Source organism: Hemitrygon akajei, chromosome 21, assembly GCF_048418815.1.
Source record: "Hemitrygon akajei chromosome 21, sHemAka1.3, whole genome shotgun sequence".
NCBI classification, from domain to species: Eukaryota; Metazoa; Chordata; class Chondrichthyes; order Myliobatiformes; family Dasyatidae; genus Hemitrygon; species Hemitrygon akajei.
In genome coordinates, this window is record NC_133144.1 from 50950639 (window position 1) to 50956493 (window position 5855).

At 43.3% G+C, this 5855-nt stretch overlaps 1 protein-coding gene across 2 annotated transcripts in view; it reads right to left on the reverse strand.

The window, feature by feature from the left end:
* p4ha1b (prolyl 4-hydroxylase, alpha polypeptide I b) overlaps nt 1-5556 on the reverse strand; it is a 100544-nt gene extending 94988 nt beyond the window's left edge. Inside the window, exon 1 of one of the 2 annotated variants that reach the window (XM_073025391.1) lies at nt 5337-5556. The gene's annotated coding sequence lies outside the window, so the exon portion shown is untranslated. Of the gene's footprint in view, nt 1-4995; nt 5118-5336 lie in introns of those variants that run through there. The other variant, XM_073025392.1, reaches the window with a different exon arrangement.
* Between the last annotated feature and the right edge of the window lie 299 nt (nt 5557-5855).

Sequence of the window (5855 nt, forward strand, 5' to 3'; positions counted from 1 at the left end):
GATGTTGAGCTCCCATCCTTGGTCACCCTGGAGCCATGTCTCTGTGATCCCAACTATATCATATTCATTAGTAACTATCTGCACATTCAATTCATCCATCTTGTTACGAATGCTCCTCGCATTGACACACAAAGCCTTCAGGCTTGTTTTTACAACACTCTTAGCCCTTATACAATTATGTTGAAAAGTGGCTCTTTTTGCTTTTTGCCCTGGATTTGCCTGCCTGCCACTTTTACTTTTCACCTTACTACTTTTTGCTTCTACCGTCATTTTACATCCCTCTGTCTCTCTGCACTTGTTCCCATCCCCCTGCCACATTAGTTTAAAGCCTCCTGAACAGCAGTAGCAAACGCTCCCCCTAGGACATTGGTTCCAGTCCAGCCCAGGTGCAGACCGTCCTGTTTATACCAGTCCCACCTCCCCCAGAACTGTTTCCAATGCCCCAGAAATTTGAATCCCTCCCCCTTGCACCATTTTTTAAGCCACATATTCATCTGAAATATCCTCCTATTTCTACTCTGACTAGCACGTGGCACTGGTAGTAATCCAGAGATTATTACCTTTGTGGTCCTACTTTTTAGTTTATCTCCTAACTCCCTAAATTCACCTTGTAGGACCTCATCCTGTTTTTTACCTATATCGTTGGTACCTATGTGCACCACGACCACTGGCTGTTCACCCTCCCATTCCAGAATGTCCTGTAGCCGCTCAGAGACACCCTTGACCCTTGCACCAGGGAGGCAACATACCATCCTGGAGTCTCGTTTGCGGCCGCAGAAACGCCTATCTATTCCCCTTACAATCGAATCCCCTATCACTATAGCTCTCCCACTCCTTTTCCTTCCCTCCTGTGCCGCAGAGCCACCCATGGTGCAATGAACTCAGCTGCTGCTGCCTTCCCCTGATGAGACATCTCCCCCAACAGTATCCAAAACAGTATATCTGTTTAGGAGGGAGATGACCTCGGGGGACTCCTGCACTACCTGCCTACTGCTACGCTGTCTTGTGGCCACCCCTTCACTTTCTGCCTGTGTAGCCTTTACCTGCGGTGTGACCAACTCATTGAATGTGCTATTCACGACTTTCTCAGCATCGCGGATGCTCCAGTATGAATCCAATCGCAGCTCCAGACGCTCAATGCGGTCGCCAGAAGCTGCAGTTGGACACACTTCCTGCACACATAGTCGTCAGGGATACTGGAAGTATCCCTGATTTCCCACATGCTGCAGGATGAACAAACCACGGGGCCGATCTCAGCTGCCATGACCTACCCAATACTTGCCTCAACTTTTGAAACTTTCTCCTTTGAAAGGAACTTACCCGGCCTTACCTCACTTGGAGTGAAGCTCGTCCTCAGCCTCTTCTCGTCGAAGCCTCTCGAGTCAAAGCCTCAAATCTCCACTCCTTCACTGGCCCGCTCACTCACTGGCCGCTCTGCTTGAGGTAACCCTCTATTTATTTGTTTGAGCTTTTCAAACTGCTTGGTCACCTGACCTCGATTGCCCAATCAGCTGCTTTCTGTTGAGTCTGAGCTATTCAAATCTTCATTGACTTGATTGCACAGTCCAACTGCCAAAACTGCCAGAATCTCTCAAGTCAAAGCCTCAAATCTCTACTCCTTCACTGGCCCACTCACTCACTGGCCGCTTTCCATGATTTACAAAGTTAGATCATTGCTTTGTAGAGGTCAAGGACAATCCTACCGCCAGCAGATAAATTGGGACATGCTTAGTTTTCCTGGCAAGACTGAGTAAACGGAAGGAGTTTCACTTAAGGTATTTTGTCTCTATGGGCCACATAAAGGAAATGTTTTACATTTTTGGCTTTAAATACCTCACACTATCTGTACTAACTTTAGAATTCCTATTTAAAAATCATCTCCCAATGAACAACACTATAGTAACCATTTCCAAATCCTGAAGTCCAATAACTTAGAATTAAGCAAACCAGAAAATAATTTTAAGTAAGTGTAAAGTAGCACCATTTTCCCATGGTTTCAGGACAGAGATGGCCTATCTATTCAGTAAACCTCCCTGATTAGACATGAGGCTATGAATGGTTATAGATCTGTGTTTTTTTCCCAGTAAATGCTGCAGATTGTCTCATGAAACCAGGCAAAATCAATACATCAGACTTTTTGAAAGATTTCCTTTGACGTCTCACTCATTTGTCTGTTTGAGGGCCAACATGGTCAAATAATACACTTTCTTATAACAAATTTGTTTGCCTCTCATTTTCCCAATCTTACAACAGCAGATAACTATAGCTTGCCAAACTATAGATAGCAGTTGGTTGCCAAAATGTAACAGATATTATAGGAGCTCCACTCGTTCTACATTCATGACTGTATGGCTAAGAACAGTTCAAATGTCATTTATAAATTCTGAGATGACTCCACTGTTGGTATAATCTCAAATGGCACAAAGAGGTGGTGTACAGGAGTGAGATAGATTGGCTGGATTGAGTGCTGTTGCAGCAACAGCTGCGCACTCAATGTCAGCAGACCGAGGAAATTGATTGTGAACTTCAGGAAGTGGAAGATGGGAGAACATGCGCCAGTCCTCATTGAGGGAGGTTAGCAGTGGAAAGAGTGAGCAGTTTTAAGTTCTTGGTCATCAACATCTCAGAGAATAATCATTGAAGCAATCACGAAGAAGGCACATCAATGACTTATTCTTCATTACGAGGTTGAGATTTGGTATGTCAACAAAAAGATCTTGGCAAATTTCTTTAGTACGGTGGAGAGCATTCTAACCTTAATGCATCACAGCCTGGTACGCAGGCTCAAATGCACAGGATTGAAAGAGACTGCAGACTCAGCCAACTCCATCACAGGCACAACCCTTCCCATCACTGAGGATATCTTCAAGAGCTGCTGCCTCAAGTAAATGCATCATCTTTGAGGGCTCTCACGAGCTGGGACATGCCATCTTGCTACCATCAGGGAAGAGATATAGAAGCCTGAAGACTCGCACTCAATGATTCAGAAATAACTCATATTTAATCATCATATTTCTTCCATCATCATAATTCTGAACAGATAACAAACCTTATTTTTTTGCACTTCATTTATTTTGTAATTTATAGTAATCCATATCTTTGCCCTGTACTGCTGCTACTAAACAAATTTCACATCCTATAACACTGATAATAAACCCAATTCTGATTCTGAGAATTGATATCCTTAAAGCAGATCAGTAAGGGTAAAAAAACAATAGGTTGAAGGGTAGTTGAGAAGAAGTGAAGGGATATCATGCAAATTAACACTCGATTAGCAGTATTGGGCTGCGTGACTTCTTTCTTAGCTTTGTTTTTGGGAAGATGGGGTTGTTAGTAATTGGCTGAGCCTTCACAAGATCAAAAAGATGAGAATTTTTAACAAGATTTATTTTTACAATTAATTTAGCATTAATATTATTCTATGAATGGGAAGAAAGGCTCTGATTTGTTGTAAACTTTAATTTTCTCTTTTTAAAAAAGCTTCAAGCTCCTTTTGGGGTACAATTCCACAATTCTTTATGGCCCATTTGTTTTTTGTGCAAAGCATCATGCCTGCTAAAAAGTAAATTACACCAAAATCCGTTACAATTTAGCTACTCAGCTGGACTCATTACAAGGATGAGGGTCATGGTCAAGTTACCAGTCCTTTCTTAAAGAGTATGATCAAAAACAGATGAGCTGTTTTTTTAATCAACATGTTTATAGTTAATTCCTCGAGCAAGGCAGTGTAAAGTATTCATAAGGTTTTGATTCTGAATCTGAACACATGCCAAATGCTGCATATCGCTTAGCTACAGTAGAAATCAGAATTCTCCTGTCTTCCCTATATTTCCATGGTTTCTGGAAGGATTGTCAGGATTCTGAAGAAATACTGGATTAATATCATCTATAAACACGTAAGGATGTTCAAATCATCCTCATGGAGGGTCAAAGATGACCTGGGGCTCAGGACAGTTGGGGTTTACTGAATTCCCAGTGAATGCCACACGGGACGTACCGTAAAAACCTGCATCAAGGAGCACAGGAGGTGTATCTATTTAGGTTACCTGGAGAAATTGGTGGTAGCAGAACATGGCATTTGCAGTGGCCATAGTAAACAAGGTGGGACTGCAGAGACATGATGGGATGAGGACTAACCAATCTGAAGGGACAGACAACAGGGGTATAAATACCACCGGACTAGACATGCCCAGGCATCATCCCTGATGAAGATGGCAGAGTTTATCACTGAAACGGTTAAAATCAATACCTGTACCCGCTGAAGCAAGAATTTATTCAGACTTCTCCAAGTTAGACCCATTCCAACCAAATGATTGGCTTACATTCCTGTATAATGTTATGGGGACGTGATGCATCATCAGATGTGCTAAATATCTTATCTTCTCTGTCAGATGTATTGGCCTGACTAATAATTGCATCTAATTATTATTTTTTAAAGAGAAATTATCTGATCATTATCACATTGGTGTATGAAGGAGCCTGCCATGCTTTAATTAGCTGTTGTTTTCGTACTTTACAGCAGTGATAACACTTCCAATGTGCGCTTTTTAAAGCATTTTGCCACATTCTGGCACATAAATTTAAGTAGCACGAAGACGAGAAAATCTGCAGATGCTAGAAATCCAAGCAATACACATGAAGTGCTTGAGGAACTCAGCAAGCCAGGCATCTATGGAAAAGAGTAAACAGTCCACGTTTCAGGCCGAGTCCTGTTGAAGGATCTTTGCCTGAAATGTCAACTGTCTACTCATTTCCATAGATGTTGTCTGGCCTGTTGAGTTCCTCCAGCATTTTGTGTGCGTTGCATATGAACTTAATTATTTATCTTTCCTCTAATTTGAATGCAATTGTCTCAACTACCCTACCTTTTGATCAGGTGATTATAAATATATGATTCATGCAGTTTGCCTATAAATACACTGAACATTTCAGTGTAGTACTGAATAGTTTTGATTTATTCAGAAACCTTGTCATTTGAAAAGTTAAACCACCTACCTTTAAAGAGGATGTTAATAGACACCAGGAGAATCAAGGTAATGTCTTGGTTAACATCTCTCCCTCAACCAACAATCAAAATCTGATTAGCTAGTCATCTATCCGACGACTGATGATGGGATGTTAGTATGTATAATTTGGAAACTCCTTTCGGTCACTTCCTACAAACATGATAAGATGCTTAACAGCAAATTGAACTTCCAAGTTAGTTCTGACTGGTAAACAAACGAAGAGAAGATTAAGTTATGTATAAATATGACACGGCTGTTTAGACATTTGCACTGAGTTAGAACTCGGATAATTATGTGCAGTGAGGGTTAAAGAGTTCCCGTAAATCGTACCTAGGCCTTGCCTGTTCGGACAGCTCGGCTCAATCCTTCTCCCTAACTAGGATCTCTTCTAGCTTTCACACAACTACGCCTCCTTCCACTGAGGGAGGAAGGGACTCAACAGAACCCCACCGCTTCTGTACTATCATCCCACTACCTAGAGGCGGACCTCACTCTCTCTCACCGCCCCCTCAGGCTCGTCGTCTCGACTTGCTTTTCCGGCCGCACCCCCCGATACAGAACGTGCAGTTTCTCACACTCTGCGAATTAAGTGCCAGCGCTGCGCCGGAGGACCAACCGCAGGCGGCGTTGAGCCGGAGGACCTCCAACCGTTGTGAGGCGCTGAGCCGGAGGACCTCCAACCGTTGTGAGGCGCTGATCCGGAGGACCTCCAACCGTGGAGAGGCGCTGAGCCGGAGGACCTCCAACCGTGGAGAGGCGCTGAGCCGGAGGACCTCCAACCGTTGTGAGGCGCTGATCCGAAGGACCTCCAAGCTTGGAGAGGCGCTGCAGGCGAACGAGTCGCCGACA